The following is a 20,125-nucleotide window of genomic DNA, read 5'->3' as shown; positions in this document are numbered from 1 at the left end:
CGTTAAGTATTCAGACCCCTTCACTTTTTCCACATTTTGTTACGTTACAGCCGTATTCTAAAATGTCATAATTTTTCCCCTCATCAATCTACACACAATACCCCATAATGACAAACCAAAAACATACATTTTTGCAAATTTATTTACTGAAGTATTCGTACCTCAGCCAGGATTGTGAAATGTTAGGAAATAATATGTCATAATTTACTCGTACCTCAGCCAGCATTGTGAATGGTTAGGAAATAATATGTCATGTTTTACTAGTACCTCAGCCAGCATTGTGAATGGTTAGGAAATAATATGTCATGTTTTACTCGTACCTCAGCCAGCATTGTGAATGGTTAGGAAATAATATGTCATGTTTTACTCGTACCTCAGCCAGCATTGTGAATGGTTAGGAAATAATATGTCATGTTTTACTCGTACCTCAGCCAGCATTGTGAATGGTTAGGAAATAATATGTTATGTTTTACTCGTACCTCAGCCAGCATTGTGAATGGTTAGGAAATAATATGTCATGTTTTACTCGTACCTCAGCCAGCATTGTGAATGGTTAGGAAATAATATGTCATGTTTTACTCGTACCTCAGCCAGCATTGTGAATGGTTAGGAAATAATATGTCATGTTTTACTCGTACCTCAGCCAGCATTGTGAATGGTTAGGAAATAATATGTCATGTTTTACTAGTACCTCAGCCAGCATTGTGAATGGTGTCTGATGCAGTGACATACTAGACCATGGCAGTAAATCTAATACTTAGGTGTTTTTAGGCATGAAAGGTCTGGGGTGGTTCTCTGGTTATAAGTTACATCTCTGGCCATGCTGGCAGGGTCTGAATCAAACCCAATGTCCAGTAGGATTGATCTGTTTGATCCATTTGTTTGTTTCAGTTTCCAGTAGTTGAATCCTTTAACATATTGTTGATTTCAACATTTTTCATTTTCAACAAATGAACTGGGTTGGTTGAAAAGTGATACTAAACTTACATACCAGCACTATTTTGACATAGTGGAAGATATACTGAATTTATACTGTTTTTCATACTAAGATGGACCAAGATACGTGTTGCTTTTGCACATATTTGTTCATTAGTTTTGCAAAAGTCTGTTGATTGTCAGTCATTGGGTTCATTAGTTTTATATGTTCAAATCAAGCTTTATTTATACAGCACATTTCAGACATGGATGAAACACAATGGCTTCACAGGGAAAAGAAAACAAAAAAACAATGAAAATAAACAGCAATATTTACCACAAACATAAGAGGATAAAAAAAATGAAGAATAACAACTGAAAGACTAATGAGCATTCTAAGGAAAATTAATTGATTACAATATTAACAATTGGATGTTATATTCAACCATAACGAGATGGACAAGCCAGCACAGGTGTAACACATTGACTAACTGAGGTGACACCAATCAGTGCGTCCTACGTGCTAACGAGCTAGACGTGCTAACGAGCTAGACGTGCTAACGAGCTAGATGTGCTAACGAGCTAGACGTGCTAACGAGCTAGACGTGCTAACAGGCTAGACGTGCTAACGAGCTAGACGTGCTAACGAGCTAGAAGTGCTAACGAGCTAGACGTGCTAACGAGCTAGACGGGCTAAAGTCCAACCTCAAAACATAAATGGAAAAACCAAAGCCTGTAACACCTTCCACCTTAAGACAAAAAATATATCCTATATTTTTGATGGACAAGTTTGCTCACCACCAACAGAAAACAACTTACATTTCATATTAAAATCAACAAAAATGCTTCCCTTCTACAATATAAACATGGTGTCTACTGGATGTCAACAAGTAAAAACAAGAAAAAAACACGTATTCCTAAATAATAATATACAATCGTATTATTTTTTTCTCCTTTTTCTTTCTATAGAATCCTAAATCCCACTAGCTTCTAGAACACTCGTCTTCCTAAAACTCACTAGCTTCTAGAACTCTCCTCTTCCTAAATCCCACTAGCTTCTAGAACTCTCCTCTTCCTAAAACTCACTAGCTTCTAGAACTCTCATCCCCTTGGAACGAGCCCAAACAAAACTCATCTCCAATACGGAAAAACGTGCAGTCAAAATAAATTGTGATCCATGGTAACGCAATGGCTAAACACAAAACTTTTTAACTGCCCACCCTTGAGACAATCAGCAACCAAGTTGTCCTCACCACTGACATGTCTGATTTCAAGAGGAAACTCCTGCAATATCCATAGTAACTTTCCACCTCACTGCAGAGCTTCTCTCTCTTTTCAGGGTTCACTAGATAGGCATGTTGTTGGATCGGGGCCCAGTCCCAAATGTCATGCTCTACTACATTTGGTTTGGCACATCTGAGAATTAACCCTGATATTCTAAAAGCAGGGCAACAGTGATGCATTTACATTTAAGGGTTGCTGAACAAAGGAACACAACACTTATTTGTCATCACTCATCGATATCATGTTGAAATCAATTGTGCGAGAGGAGGGAGATGAGGTTGCACGTCCTGTTAAAACTAACAGCTCAAAAAACCACATGGAATATGGGAATAATGTGTACATCACTGGTTAGAGTACAATTTGTAGAAAACAGCTAGCTACATTTTGAAGTGTTGCATTGTGATTCCAGTGGGTCACCAACGTGGTAAGTGTAACAGAACTCTTTTTTTGTTAGTCACTTTTTGTTAAATCACATAAATAGTAACTCTTCCATTTCAGAGCCTGGATTTTTCCCCCTGAGGCTAAAATCAATTGAACAACAAACGTTTAGGGTTCTACATTCTGACGTTATTAAAATACTCCTACTACAATGTTAAAACATTCTACATTGTGACATTATTTCACTGATATCATGAAACAACTCCTTCATGTATTTTCTGATGTTTGATCAGATGTCTTTTATCAGAGTATCTCTTCCCACATTGACCACAGCTATGAGGTTTCTGTCCTGTGTGTGTTCTCTGGTGTTTAGTTAGACAGCTAGATGTAGTAAAACTCTTCCCACACTGATCACAGCTATAAGGTTTCTCTCCTGTGTGTGCCCTCTGGTGTGCAGTCAGACAGCCAAACGTACTAAAACTCTTTACACATTGATCACAGACATAAGGTTTCTCTCCTGTGTGTGTCCGCTGGTGTACTATCAGGCTGTTTAGCTGAGTAAAACTCTTCCCACATTGATTACAGCTATATGGTTTCTCTCCTGTGTGTGTTCTCTTGTGTATAGTTAGATAGCTAGATGTCGTAAAACTTTTCCCACATTGATTACAGCCATAAGGTTTCTCTCCTGTGTGTGTCCGCTGGTGTACTATCAGGCTGTTTAGCTGAGTAAAACCCTTCCCACATTGATCACAGCCAAAAGGTTTCTCTCCAGTGTGTATCCTCTGGTGTGATTTCAGAGTTTGTAGCCGAATAAAACTCTTCCCACATTGATCACAGCCATAAGATTTCTCTCCAGTGTGAATTCTTTGATGTATTTTAAGGCCTAGTGAAGAGTTGAATATTTTCCCACAGTCAGAGCAGCAGTGAGATTTCTCTCCTGTGTGAACTCGCTGGTGTTTATTGAGGTGTTCTGATCTGGAGAGACTCTTCTCTGCCTCGTCAGCATCATGAGGTTGTTGAGGCTCCCCAGAGGATCCACGATAGTCCCGTCTCTCTCCTGTGTGAACAACAAAGTCAGACAGATGGTTAAAGTCCCACAACAGCAGAAATCCACTGTTTATTTGAGGTAAAAGATGATGCCCAGATCATACCCATGAAGTTATACAACAACTGATGTCTGTAAAAGTATTTGACCATTAAGACAGTCAACTTAGCAACAATCATATTTTGTCTTGTTTTCAAATTAGTAGAAACTAGAAATAAGTTATTAAAGTTGTTGTAACTCTAAGCAGTGTGCCAGACGACTTTTGGTCTCCAATATAGGCCCCTTTCTGTGTTTGCTAATATTGCGCTTTGCCATCTGCCTGACAATGAGTGTTTGTCCACTAAGTGTTTAACATAACTTCTCCTAACAACAACATAGACCTACTGTAGGACCCATAACTTCTCCTAACAACAACATAGACCTACTGTAGGACCCATAACTTCACCTAACAACAACATAGACCTACTGTAGGACCCATAACTTCACCTAACAACAACATAGACCTACTGTAGGACCCATAACTTCACCTAACAACAACATAGACCTACTGTAGGACCCATAACTTCACCTAACAATAACATAGACCTACTGTAGGACCCATAACTTCACCTAACAATAACATAGACCTACTGTAGGACCCATAACTTCACCTAACAACAACATAGACCTACTGTAGGACCCATAACTTCACCTAACAACAACATAGACCTACTGTTGGACCCATAACTATAACATAGACCTACTCTAGGACCCATAACTTCACCTAACAACAACATAGACCTAGGACTATAAATCATTTAATATTTCAGGTGAAACATGGAAACTAAAATGTCTTTGTCATGACATTTCATAACCTGATCACCAGATAATTTTGTGAATAATCCCACTAGGCTACTCTGTAATGTGTTGTCATTCTAAATGTCATGAATATAGGAAAATAGCTCTGTGTGTTGTACAATAGCCTATCCATCAAGGAACAGTTCTCTACACATTATGAGGTAAGTATCTCTGTGTCCAAACAGACTAACGAGACCCTACTGTAAATCAAGCAGACAATAATACATTATAAACATCAATTTGTTAGGGATGTTGGATCCAACGTGGAGCACGGCATAACTGTCTTTACCAGAGTAATGAATGAAGAAGCACTTTGGTTGTTGTTGCATGTCGTGATGTTTGTCATGTGACTGTCATTCAGAAAATGATTTCCTGGATCAGCTGATGATAGTTGAACATGTGACTGTAACTAAACAGCTACAGTATTAAGAATTATGTGTAATTATTGAAGAACCGCATTAATGACAGTATCCATTTGGGTGTTGTCAATAAAGTTAAGGTGACTCTCAGTTAGAACCATTGGATTTAGCAAACTCTGAAATGATTTAGGATTTCTGTGCCCATGAAAACTGTTTTCCCAGCGTAACATAAGGAGACACTAAATGTTACGTAGGTAGAGTGCATTTCAGAGATCTGAATACAGAAAACCGTCCTAACATGACAATAACCTAAACCACAAGGCCAAATCTACACTGGAGGAGCTTACCAAGATGACATTGAATGTTCCTGAGTGGCCTAGTTACAGTTCGGACTTAAATCATCTTGAAAGTCTATAGCAAGACTTGAAAACGGCTTTCTAGCAATGATCAACAACCAACTTGACAGAACAGGAAGGATTTTAAAAAGAATAATGAATATTCACATGAAGATCAGTCTCCTATTGGATGACATCACGACTTCCCATCAAGCCAACTCCTTGGAGGCCTTACTATGACATCACTCCTTCTAGTTTGCAGTTGTTAAAAAAACACTATTTTGCTCAAAACATTTATTTGTTTCCTTTTAGTGTGTTTATACTTTACTGTATTTATATATCACTTTTCAACAGGAAAAGTTTTTTTTTAAATCACTGGAGGACGTCATGGACAATTCCGACAGTACAAAAACATATTCAAGTGTAGTAGGGCTTCCCTTTTAAAAATCACACATTAGTTCAACAACTGCAGAGTTTGTGCCCCTGTTTTATTAGATAGTACTCACTGTATTTACTGGTGTTAATCAGATCAATGTCCCTGTTTTATTAGATAGTACTCACTGTATTTACTGGTGTTAATCAGATCAATGCCCCTGTTTTATTAGATAGTACTCACTGTATTTACTGGTGTTAATCAGATCAATGTCCCTGTTTTATTAGATAGTACTCACTGTATTTACTGGTGTTAATCAGATCAATGCCCCTGTTTTATTAGATAGTACTCACTGTATTTACTGGTGTTAATCAGATCAATGTCCCTGTTTTATTAGATAGTACTCACTGTATTTACTGGTGTTAATCAGATCAATGCCCCTGTTTTATTAGATAGTACTCACTGTATTTACTGGTGTTAATCAGATCAATGTCCCTGTTTTATTAGATAGTACTCACTGTATTTACTGGTGTTAATCAGATCAATGCCCCTGTTTTATTAGATAGTACTCACTGTATTTACTGGTGTTAATCAGATCAATGTCCCTGTTTTATAAGATATTACTCACTGTATTTACTGGTGTTAATCAGTTCTCCAGTCTTCTCTTCTTCGTCCTCTAATGTGACAGTAATCTCCCCCTCTTCATCCTCCACTCCAAAAACGTCTTCATCTTCTTTCACTTCCTCCTCTTCTTTCACAATAACATCCTCCTCTTCCTCTTTCACTCTGAACGCGTCTTCCTCTTCTTTCTCTGTAACGTCTTTCTCTTCTTCTTTCACGGTAACAGCCTCACCCTCTACTTCTTGTTGTATTGTGACATCCTCCTCTTCCTTCTCCTCTTTCACGACAATGTTCAGCCCCAGAGCTTCTTTCTCCGTCCAGCAGACCTCTTCTTTAGCAGGAGGAGAGTAGCTTAGTGAGCGCATGGTCGGAGATGTTAGCTAGCTAGGCTAGTGCTAACTTAACCAGCCAGATAGTTGACTTACAACGTAAATATTAAATTAAATGGGGTAGCTAGTTGTTTCCACATAAGTATGTTTAAATCACAGTTACAATTAAACCAGGAAAGTGTCTAAAGAACTTGAATGTTCAGACTTTGTCGGCTAGCGAGCTACCGAGGTGGCTGCAGTTGTTGAAGAGTTCCGTCCACTAGATTATACGTCACACTAGAAACATCGCCTGAAAGACACATATCGCCATCTGCTGTCTGGAGGGAGGAAACGCAGTTGAGGAGGGAAAACTATTTTTATTCTTCATTGAATTATAATATTATAAAGCAGTTTAGGGAAACGTTTTTTTCCTCTCCATTAAATATTAATATTATATCAACACGTACAAAGAGCAACAAGTGTTGTTTGATTAGTTCATTTTTTTATGAGAATTTAAAACAAACTACATCTACTCCACATCTGTATTTCTGATTCAGTCAAATAACTAGATATCAAAATAAGCACCTAGTTATTGGTACCCTTGATAATGATGAGCAAAAATTACTGTATGAAATAAATAAATAAACTTTACCCACTACCAGGATATTTTAGCCCAAAACCTGGTTACCTCTCTGCTAGGAGGCTGAAACTTGGCCATAAGAGGATCTTCCAGCAAGACACATCAACATCCACAAAGAAATGGTTAATTGGGCACAAAAATCAACATTTTCAATGGCCATCTCAGTCTTCGGACTTGAACTCCATTGAAAACCTGTGGTTTGAATTGATCAGGGCAGTCCATAAGAGCAGACTAAATAAATCAAGGACCTGGAGAGATTCTGTATGAAGGAAGGGTCTAAGATCCCACCCAATGTGTTCTCTAATCTCATAAAACATTTCAGTGTCGTTATCCTCCCAAGGGGAGGGTGCTGGAGTATTGAAAACATGGGTGGCAATAATTCAGACCCCAACCTTTTGAGAATTACATTTTAAACTATATCTCTTTCTCTGAGCAATTGTATTAGTATAAAATAATATAATTTCCTTTTTTTGTGTTGGTGTAACAATACATCATGTAGATGTATATAATGAACAGACTAGGTCTATACTGCTCCTACATGGTGTAACAATACATCATGTAGATGTATATAATGAACAGACTAGGTCTATACTGCTCCTACATGGTGTAACAATACATCATGTAGATGTATATAATGAACAGACTAGGTCTATACTGCTCCTACATGGTGTAACAATACATCATGTAGATGTATATAATGAACAGACTTGGTCTATACTGCTCCTACATGGTGTAACAATACATCATGTAGAAGTATATAATGAACAGACTAGGTTCTATCCTATTCTACTGTATCTGTCTATGTATTACTCATCACATATGTATATACTGTATTCTATCCTATTCTACTGTATCTCTCTATGCATTACTCATCTCATATGTATATACTGTATTCTATCCTATTCTACTGTATCTGTCTATGTATTACTCATCTCATATGTATATACTGTATTCTATACTATTCTACTGTATTTTAGTCTATGCCACTCTGACATTGCTCGTCCAAATATTTATATATTCTTAATTCCATTCCTTTACTTTAGATGTGTGTATTTGTTGTGAAGTTGTTACATATTATTGCACTGTTGTCCTTGAGTGGTCCAGCCAGAGCCCGGACTTGAACCCGATCAAACATCTCTGAAAATAGTTGTGCAGCGATGCTCCCCATCCAACCTGACAGAGCTTGAGAGGATCTGCAGAGAAGAATGGGAGAAACTCCCCAAATACAGTTGTGCCAAGCTTCTAGTGTCATACCCAAGAAGACTCAAGGCTGTAATCGCTGCCAAAGGTGTTTCAACAAAGTACTGAGTTAAGGGTCTGAACACTTATGTAAATGTAGGATTGGGCCGTTGTCATCAAACTTCCATGATTAGTAAGAATTAGGGTAGATTTATAGGACTATTGTTTTTATGATTCATACATACTTTCCTAACCCTAAAATGTACCTAAATAATCTACAAGATCAGAGTATTTTTAAATCTACCAGTTGGTGTTGAAACAGAGACGAATGATGACTTTCTTGAATTGATCCCTAGTTTCTGACTCCGTGTATTCTATTGAGTCCGTCAACAAAATTAGAATGAAAAGGTATTTAAAGGCACAACATTCTAATTAAAGGTATTACCGTATTTAAAAGAATGGCTTAAGATGAAATGTACTCTAAACCCTATTGAATGAAAACTCCATGACAAAATCTGTTGGCCAACAACTGTGAGGGTTTTCAGCCAGGTATCAACACATGCAGAGTGTGAGTAAGCAAGACATACATTCCTAAATGGGGATCGGCCCCAGTCTCCTGGTAAAACACCAGAACCCTCCCCCCTACAGCATTTATGTTCATTTTGAGAAAGTAGCACTACAGTCTCCAGGTAAAAAACTACTTTTGGGTAAAAATAGACGCGACACCTGTCTATGAATTTGAGAGGTTACATTGATGCTCCAGATACTCAACTAGTCTAAAGCAGACCAGTTTTATTGCTTCTTTAATCATAACAACAGTTTTCAGCTGTGCTAACATAATTGCAAAAGGGTTTTCTAATGATCAATTAGCCTTTTAAAATGATAAACTTGGATTAACTAACACAACGTGCCATAGGAACACAGGAGAGATGGTTGCTGATAATGGGCCTCTGTACGCCTATGTAGATATTCCATTAATAATCATCTGTTTCCAGCTACAATAGTCATTTACAACATTAACAATGTCTACACTGTATTTCAGATCAATTTGATGCTATTTTAATGGACAAAAAATGGCTTTCTTTTAAAAACAAGGTTATTTCTAAGTGACCCCAAACTGTTGAACGGTAGTGTACATCTACATCCTCCCATGTTGCTGAACCACTGATCAATAACTCCCTATTACAGGAAAAAACACTATTTCCATTGGTTGTTAGTACTGTACTGACCTCTCGTCCTCTGTCTCTCTCGTACTCTGCCTTGTGTATTTATCTTCAAAATATTCTTATAGTCCCAACATAGAACCAAATAGACTTCCCAAAAATAATATGGCATTTACTTTATTTCACATTTATTTAATCAGATATGTCAATTGAGAACCAATACGCATTTACAATGACAATCTGAATGAAGAAATACTAATATCAATCTATTTAATAATTAACATGTTTGAAATATCCCAATGATATAGTGAACAACATTTAGGGGTTTACACCTGCATTCAATCAATCTTAAGTTCATAATCAAAACATTTTTTTACTCTTTTAATCCGATTTTCGACATGATCATGTCTTGAGCTGGAAAAAACATGTAGACCTATTTTTCAGTATGATTTCATTCATACAATATTATTTAATGTAGAATGAACAAAAACACAATTTCTCAATCAAAAACATAAGTCAGAACACAGCCTCTCTATTCTCTCATGTGATTTCAGGTCCTCTGACTGGGAAAATGTCTTTCCACAATGAGAGCAGTGGTATGTCTTCTCCTCCTGTGTATTAGTATGTTGGAAAGGCTTTTCTCCTGTGTGTGTTCTCTCATGCTTTTTCAAGCTCCCTAACCGGGTAAAACTCTTTTCACATCGGGAACATTTGTAAGGCTTTTCTCCTGAGTGTATTCTCTCATGCGCTTTCAGGCTCCCTCGATGGGTAAAACTCTTTTCACAATTGGAACAGTGGTAAGGCTTTTCTCCTGTGTGTATTCTCTCATGCTCCTTCAGGCTCGCATACCACCTAAAATTCCTTCCACAGTGGGAACAGTGATAAGGCTTCTCTCCAGTGTGTCCCCTCTCATGTGGTTTCAGGCTCCCTAACTGAGTAAAACTCTTTACACAGTGGGAACAGTGGTACGGCTTCTCTCCAGAGTGTCTTCTCATATGTATTTTCAGGTTCCCTAACCCAGTAAATATCTTTCCACACTGAGAGCAGTGGTAGGTCTTCCTATCTTCTGTGTGTATTTCTTCATGTTGTTTCAGGTACCGTAACTGGGTAAACCTCTTTCCACACTGGGAACATTGGAAACTCTTTTCTCTTGTGTGTGTCCTCTCATGCTCTTTTAGGTTCCCTAACTTGGTAAAACTCTTTCCACAGTGGGAGCATTCGTAAGGGTTTTCTCCTGTATGCGTTCTCTCATGTACTTTCAGGTTCCTTAACCACTTAAAACTCTTTTCACACTGGGAACAGTGGTGTTGTCTCGCTGGTTTGGGCGTCTCTGGGTCTGGTTCCCTTGAAGGAGTCTCCCCGCTGTCAGAGTGAGAGTCTGGTCCCTCTCCTACCAAAGACAGAGTATTTAGTTCAATATTAAACAGAGAACTGAATTAAACCTCCATAAAATAAAACTGTCTTCCTGTGAGGCTAGATTCCTCAAAAACCTGAAGTCAGTTTTCAGAACATTACATAATTTAATAAAAACTTGGTGGCTGCCCTAATAATAATAATAATGTAGAACATAAAATCTAATCTTTCTCACATGTTTATAGGCTGAGCAGAGCTCTACAATAGGGAAAGGGGGATACCTAGTCAACTGAATGGATTCAACTGAAATGTGTGTCCCGTATTTAACCCAACCCCTCTGAATCAGAGAGGTGCGGGGGCTGCCTTAATAGACATCCACGTCATCGGCAGCCAGGGAACAGTGGGTTAACTTCCTTGCTCAGGGGCAGAATGACAGCGTTTTTACCTTGTCAGCTCGGGGATTTGATCCAGCAACCTTTCGGTTACTGGCTCCTACCTGCCAGGCTACATAATGTCGTATTTTAGGCTGAGCAGAGCTCTATAATAATAGATAATGTCATGTTTATAGGCTGAGCAGAGCTGTATAATAATAGATCATGTTTATAGGCTGAGCAGAGCTGTATAATAATAGATAATGTCATGTCTATAGGCTGAGCAGAGCTCTATAATAATAAATAATGTCATGTTTACAGGCTGAGCACAGCTCTATAATAATAGATAATGTCATGTTTACAGGCTGATCAGAGCTCTATAATAATAGATAATGTTTATAGGCTGAGCAGAGCTCTATAATAATAGATCATGTTTATAGGCTGAACAGAGCTCTACAATAATAGATAATGCCATGTTTATAGGCTGATCAGAGCTCTATAATAATAGATAACGTCATGTTTATAGGCTGATCAGAGCTCTATAATAATAGATCATGTCATGTTTATAGGCTGAGCAGAGCTCTATAATAATAGATAATGTCATGTCTTCAGGCTGATCAGAGCTCTATAATAATAGATAATGTCATGTTTATAGGCTGAGCAGAGCTCTATAATAATAGATAATGTCATGTTTACAGGCTAATCAGAGCTCTATAATAATAGATAATGTCATGTTTACAGGCTGATCAGAGCTCTATAATAATAGATAATGTCATGTTTCCAGGCTGATCAGAGCTCTATAATAATAGATAATGTCATGTTTACAGGCTGATCAGAGCTCTATAATAATAGATAATGTCATGTTTATAGGCTGAACAGAGCTCTATAATAATAGATAATGTCATGTTTATAGGCTGAGCAGAGCTCTATAATAATAGATAATGTCATGTTTATAGGCTGAACAGAGCTCTATAATAATAGATAATGTCATGTTTATAGGCTGAGCAGAGCTCTATAATAATAGATCATGTCATGTTTACAGGCTGATCAGAGCTCTATAATAATAAATAATGTCATGTTTATAGGCTGAACAGAGCTCTATAATAATAGATCATGTTTATAGGCTGAGCAGAGCTCTATAATAATAGATAATGTCATGTTTATAGGCTGAACAGAGCTCTATAATAATAGATAATGTCATGTTTATAGGCTGAGCAGAGCTCTATAATAATAGATAATGTCATGTTTATAGGCTGAACAGAGCTCTATAATAATAGATAATGTCATGTTTATAGGCTGAGCAGAGCTCTATAATAATAGATCATGTCATGTTTACAGGCTGATCAGAGCTCTATAATAATAAATAATGTCATGTTTATAGGCTGAACAGAGCTCTATAATAATAGATCATGTTTATAGGCTGATCAGAGCTCTATAATAATAGATAATGTCATGTTTATAGGCTGATCAGAGCTGTATAATAATAGATAATGTCATGTTATAGGCTGATCAGAGCTCTATAATAATAGATAATGTTTATAGGCTGATCAGAGCTCTATAATAATAGATAATGTCATGTTTATAGGCTGAACAGAGCTCTATAATAATAGATAATGTCATGTTTATAGGCTGATCAGAGCTCTATAATAATAGATAATGTCATGTTTACAGGCTGATCAGAGCTCTATAATAATAGATAATGTCATGTTTATAGGCTGATCAGAGCTCTATAATAATAGATAATGTCATGTGTATAGGCTGATCAGAGCTCTATAATAATAGATAATGTCATGTTTATAGGCTGATCAGAGCTCTATAATAATAGATAATGTCATGTTATAGGCTGAACAGAGCTCTATAATAATAGATCATGTTTATAGGCTGATCAGAGCTCTATAATAATAGATAATGTCATGTTTATAGGCTGAACAGAGCTCTATAATAATAGATAATGTCATGTTTATAGGCTGAACAGAGCTCTTTAATAATAGATAATGTCATGTTATAGGCTGAACAGAGCTCTATAATAATAGATAATGTCATGTTTATAGGCTGATCAGAGCTCTATAATAATAGATAATGTCATGTTTATAGGCTGAACAGAGCTCTATAATAATAGATCATGTTTATAGGCTGATCAGAGCTCTATAATAATAGATAATGTCATGTTTATAGGCTGATCAGAGCTCTATAATAATAGATAATGTCATGTTATAGGCTGAACAGAGCTCTATAATAATAGATCATGTTTATAGGCTGATCAGAGCTCTATAATAATAGATAATGTCATGTTTATAGGCTGATCAGAGCTCTATAATAATAGATAATGTCATGTTATAGGCTGAACAGAGCTCTATAATAATAGATAATGTCATGTTTATAGGCTGAGCAGAGCTCTATAATAATAGATAATGTCATGTTTATAGGCTGATCAGAGCTCTATAATAATAGATAATGTCATGTTATAGGCTGAACAGAGCTCTATAATAATAGATAATGTCATGTTTATAGGCTGATCAGAGCTCTATAATAATAGATAATGTCATGTTTATAGGCTGAGCAGAGCTCTATAATAATAGATAATGTCATGTTTACAGGCTAATCAGAGCTCTATAATAATAGATAATGTCATGTTTACAGGCTGATCAGAGCTCTATAATAATAGATAATGTCATGTTTCCAGGCTGATCAGAGCTCTATAATAATAGATAATGTCATGTTTACAGGCTGATCAGAGCTCTATAATAATAGATAATGTCATGTTTATAGGCTGAACAGAGCTCTATAATAATAGATAATGTCATGTTTATAGGCTGAGCAGAGCTCTATAATAATAGATAATGTCATGTTTATAGGCTGAACAGAGCTCTATAATAATAGATAATGTCATGTTTATAGGCTGAGCAGAGCTCTATAATAATAGATCATGTCATGTTTACAGGCTGATCAGAGCTCTATAATAATAAATAATGTCATGTTTATAGGCTGAACAGAGCTCTATAATAATAGATCATGTTTATAGGCTGAGCAGAGCTCTATAATAATAGATAATGTCATGTTTATAGGCTGAACAGAGCTCTATAATAATAGATAATGTCATGTTTATAGGCTGAGCAGAGCTCTATAATAATAGATAATGTCATGTTTATAGGCTGAACAGAGCTCTATAATAATAGATAATGTCATGTTTATAGGCTGAGCAGAGCTCTATAATAATAGATCATGTCATGTTTACAGGCTGATCAGAGCTCTATAATAATAAATAATGTCATGTTTATAGGCTGAACAGAGCTCTATAATAATAGATCATGTTTATAGGCTGATCAGAGCTCTATAATAATAGATAATGTCATGTTTATAGGCTGATCAGAGCTGTATAATAATAGATAATGTCATGTTATAGGCTGATCAGAGCTCTATAATAATAGATAATGTTTATAGGCTGATCAGAGCTCTATAATAATAGATAATGTCATGTTTATAGGCTGAACAGAGCTCTATAATAATAGATAATGTCATGTTTATAGGCTGATCAGAGCTCTATAATAATAGATAATGTCATGTTTACAGGCTGATCAGAGCTCTATAATAATAGATAATGTCATGTTTATAGGCTGATCAGAGCTCTATAATAATAGATAATGTCATGTGTATAGGCTGATCAGAGCTCTATAATAATAGATAATGTCATGTTTATAGGCTGATCAGAGCTCTATAATAATAGATAATGTCATGTTATAGGCTGAACAGAGCTCTATAATAATAGATCATGTTTATAGGCTGATCAGAGCTCTATAATAATAGATAATGTCATGTTTATAGGCTGAACAGAGCTCTATAATAATAGATAATGTCATGTTTATAGGCTGAACAGAGCTCTTTAATAATAGATAATGTCATGTTATAGGCTGAACAGAGCTCTATAATAATAGATAATGTCATGTTTATAGGCTGATCAGAGCTCTATAATAATAGATAATGTCATGTTTATAGGCTGAACAGAGCTCTATAATAATAGATCATGTTTATAGGCTGATCAGAGCTCTATAATAATAGATAATGTCATGTTTATAGGCTGATCAGAGCTCTATAATAATAGATAATGTCATGTTATAGGCTGAACAGAGCTCTATAATAATAGATCATGTTTATAGGCTGATCAGAGCTCTATAATAATAGATAATGTCATGTTTATAGGCTGATCAGAGCTCTATAATAATAGATAATGTCATGTTATAGGCTGAACAGAGCTCTATAATAATAGATAATGTCATGTTTATAGGCTGAGCAGAGCTCTATAATAATAGATAATGTCATGTTTATAGGCTGATCAGAGCTCTATAATAATAGATAATGTCATGTTATAGGCTGAACAGAGCTCTATAATAATAGATAATGTCATGTTTATAGGCTGATCAGAGCTCTATAATAATAGATAATGTCATGTTTATAGGCTGATCAGAGCTCTATAATAATAGATAATGTCATGTTTATAGGCTGATCAGAGCTCTATAATAATAGATAATGTCATGTTTATAGGCTGATCAGAGCTCTATAATAATAGATAATGTCATGTTATAGGCTGATCAGAGCTCTATAATAATAGATAATGTCATGTTTATAGGCTGAACAGAGCTCTATAATAATAGATAATGTCATGTTTATAGGCTGATCAGAGCTCTATAATAATAGATAATGTCATGTTATAGGCTGAACAGAGCTCTATAATAATAGATAATGTCATGTTATAGGCTGATCAGAGCTCTATAATAATAGATAATGTCATGTTATAGGCTGAACAGAGCTCTATAATAATAGATAATGTCATGTTATAGGCTGATCAGAGCTCTATAATAATAGATCATGTTTATAGGCTGATCAGAGCTCTATAATAATAGATAATGTCATGTTATAGGCTGATCTGAGCTCTATAATAATAGATAATGTCATGTTTATAGGCTGAACAGAGCTCTATAATAATAGATAATGTCATGTTATAGGCTGAGCAGAGCTCTTTAATAATAGATAATGTCATGTTTATAGGCTGATCAGAGCTCTATAATAATAGATAATGTCATGTTTATAGGCTGATCAGAGCTCTATAATAATAGATAATGTCATGTTATAGGCTGAACAGAGCTCTATAATAATAGATAATGTCATGTTTACAGGCTGATCAGAGCTCTATAATAATAGATAATGTCATGTTTATAGGCTGATCAGAGCTCTATAATAATAGATAATGTCATGTTTATAGGCTGATCAGAGCTCTATAATAATAGATAATGTCATGTTATAGGCTGATCAGAGCTCTATAATAATAGATCATGTCATGTTATAGGCTGATCAGAGCTCTATAATAATAGATAATGTCATGTTTATAGGCTGAGCAGAGCTCTATAATAATAGATAATGTCATGTTATAGGCTGATCAGAGCTCTATAATAATAGATAATGTTTATAGGCTGATCAGAGCTCTATAATAATAGATAATGTCATGTTATAGGCTGAACAGAGCTCTATAATAATAGATAATGTCATGTTATAGGCTGATCAGAGCTCTATAATAATAGATAATGTCATGTTATAGGCTGATCAGAGCTCTATAATAATAGATCATGTTTATAGGCTGATCAGAGCTCTATAATAATAGATAATGTCATGTTATAGGCTGATCAGAGCTCTATAATAATAGATAATGTCATGTTATAGGCTGATCAGAGCTCTATAATAATAGATCATGTTTATAGGCTGATCAGAGCTCTATAATAATAGATAATGTCATGTTATAGGCTGATCAGAGCTCTATAATAATAGATAATGTCATGTTATAGGCTGAACAGAGCTCTATAATAATAGATAATGTCATGTTTACAGGCTGATCAGAGCTCTATAATAATAGATAATGTCATGTTATAGGCTGATCAGAGCTCTATAATAATAGATAATGTCATGTTATAGGCTGTAGTTGATCCAATGTAAATAACATTTTGTTGGTGTCCCACTTCATCTCTAAAGTAATAATTACCATACTTTCTAAATGATAATTCTTTAGTTCAGCCTTTCCTTGAAATGGCTATTTTATTTTATGTTTTTTGTAGACTTACAAACGTTTGCTAATATGTTCAGTCTCCCCAAAACGCTTGTCCTTTTGCTAATATGTTCAGTCTCCCCATAACACATGTCCATTTCATGTCAATAATGCATCTTATTTTATGTATTTCTCCAACATTATTTAGAAATCTGCTTTTTGTTGGTATACACACTCCACACAAGGCCTACAATAGACACACATCAAAAGTTTCATTTATAACTTGTTTGCCATTCTGTGAGACAATTAAGTTGTTATTTTGTGGTGGGAGGGACTCTGATGGTATACACATGTTACAGTTAAGCAATAAGACCAGAGGAAGTGTGGTATATGGCCAATATAGCACGGTTAAAGACTGTCCTTATGCACGACGCAACACAGAGTGCCTGGATACAGCCCTTAGCCGTGGTATATTGGCCATATATCACAAACCAGAGGTGGCTTATTGCAATTATAAACTGGTTACCAACGTAATCAGAACAGTAAAAATACATGTTTTGTCATACCCGTGGAATACGGCCTGATATACCACGGCTGTCACCCAATCAGCATTCAGGGCTTTAATCACCCATTTTAAAATGTAGCTTTAACATTATATTATAACATAAATTCCTAGAGTACAGAACAACATTTTCAAGTATAGAATTTCAGTATGCTGCTTTAAAACAACACGTTCGTTCAAACCCTTTGGACAGTTAGAGTCCGTTTTTAAGACAGTACTTACTGGTGGTAATCAGATCTCCTGACTCCTCTGTCAATATGACCGTTATCTCTCCCTTTCTTCACTCCAAAAACTGCATCCTCTTCTTTCTCTTCCTCCTCTTCTTTTACAGTAACATCCCCCTCCTCCTTCACTCTGAACGCCTCCTCCTTCACTCTGAACGCGTCTTCCTTCTCCTCTTTCATGACAATGTTCAGCCACAGAGCTTCTTTCTCCGTCCAGCAGACCTATCCTTCTTTAGTAGGCGAGGAATACATCAGTGAGCTCATGTTCGGGGATGTTAGCTAGCTAGTTAGCATGAGCGACTAGTTTAGTGCTAGGCTAACTTATCAAGCCAGCTAGTTGACTAACAATGTACCTATAACATTTAAATGGGGGCAATTAACTAGATGTCAGAAGTATATTTAAAACACAGAGGCAAATATGCACAGAAACAGTCTAAATGTTTCGGCTGTTGGCTACCAAGGTGGCTGACTCGCTGTTGTTGATCCGTTCCGTCCACTAGATTATACGTCACGCTGCAGCATCGCCTTAAAGACGCACATCGCCGTCTGCTGACTGGAGGGAAATGCAGTTAAGATTGTTGTTTTTTTTGCACACAAATTTATTTTTCATTCCTTTCATGAAATAATAATATTATATTGAGACGTTCAAATAGAGCACTGCATATTTTAAGTGAGAATTTAAAACATACTATCATTCACATCTGTATTTAAGGCAGTTTCATATTCATTCATTTAAAGAAACCCACTGGTCACACTGGTTGAATTATCTGTCAAAATAGGAACTCTGCAGCCTAGTTGAACAGGGATCTATGTTCTATGAACGCTGCTGGGAGCAAACTGGAGAATAGCTAGAGGAAAACAAACCTAACGGCATCCCCAGTCCCTGGTATATCATCAGACTGTACAAACCTAACTACATCCCCAGTCCCTGGTATATCATCAGACTGTACAAACCTAACTACATCCCCAGTCCCTGGTATATCATCAGACTGCAAAAACCTAACTGCATCCCCAGTCCCTGGTATATCATCAGACTGTACAAACCTAACTACATCCCCAGTCCCTGGTATATCATCAGACTGTACAAACCTAACTACATCCCCAGTCCCTGGTATATCATCAGACTGTACAAACCTAACTGCATCCCCAGTCCCTGGTATATCACCAGACTGTACAAACCTAACTGCATCCCCAGTCCCTGGTATATCACCAGACTACATACAAACCTAACTGCATCCCCAGTCCCTGGTATATCACCAGACTGTACAAACCTAACTACATCCCCAGTCCCTGGTATATCACCAGACTGTACAAACCTAACTGCATCCCCAGTCCCTGGTATATCATCAGACTGTATACAAACCTAAGTGCATCCCCAGTCCCTGGTATATCATCAGACTGTATACAAACCTAACTGCATCCCCAGTCCCTGGTATATCACCAGACTGTATACAAACCTAACTGCATCCCCAGGCCCTGGTATATCATCAGACTGTATACAAACCTAACTGCATCCCCAGTCCCTGGTATATCACCAGACTGTACAAACCTAACTGCATCCCCAGTCCCTGGTATATCACCAGACTGCATACAAACCTAACTACATCCCCAGTCCCTGGTATATCACCAGACTGTACAAACCTAACTACATCCCCAGTCCCTGGTATATCATCAGACTGTATACAAACCTAACTACATCCCCAGTCCCTGGTATATCACCAGACTGCATACAAACCTAACTGCATCCCCAGTCCCTGGTATATCACCAGACTGTACAAACCTAACTGCATCCCCAGTCCCTGGTATATCATCAGACTGTACAAACCTAACTACATCCCCAGTCCCTGGTATATCATCAGACTGCATACAAACCTAACTACATCCCCAGTCCCTGGTATATCACCAGACTGTACAAACCTAACTGCATCCCCAGTCCCTGGTATATCACCAGACTGTACAAACCTAACGGCATCCCCAGTCCCTGGTATATCATCAGACTGTATACAAACCTAACTGCATCCCCAGTCCCTGGTATATCATCAGACTGCATACAAACCTAACTGCATCCCCAGTCCCTGGTATATCACCAGACTGTACAAACCTAACTGCATCCCCAGTCCCTGGTATATCACCAGACTGTACAAACC

At 36.7% G+C, this 20,125-nt stretch overlaps 1 long non-coding RNA gene across 1 annotated transcript; it reads right to left on the bottom strand.

The window, feature by feature from the left end:
• Window positions 1-10,585: 10,585 nt before the first annotated feature.
• Window positions 10,586-18,498, bottom strand: LOC123741829 (uncharacterized). The gene is made up of 2 exons (XR_006769380.1): window positions 17,977-18,498; window positions 10,586-10,827 (listed from the first exon to the last, which is right to left on the bottom strand). It is a non-coding gene; the product is annotated as an uncharacterized lncRNA (long non-coding RNA).
• Window positions 18,499-20,125: the final 1,627 nt, after the last annotated feature.

The sequence above is a fragment of the Salmo salar genome, chromosome ssa03 (assembly GCF_905237065.1).
Source record: "Salmo salar chromosome ssa03, Ssal_v3.1, whole genome shotgun sequence".
Taxonomy (NCBI): Eukaryota; Metazoa; Chordata; class Actinopteri; order Salmoniformes; family Salmonidae; genus Salmo; species Salmo salar.
The sequence above is the reverse complement of the archived record's forward strand: the minus strand, read 5'-3'. Positions and strand labels throughout refer to the sequence as shown.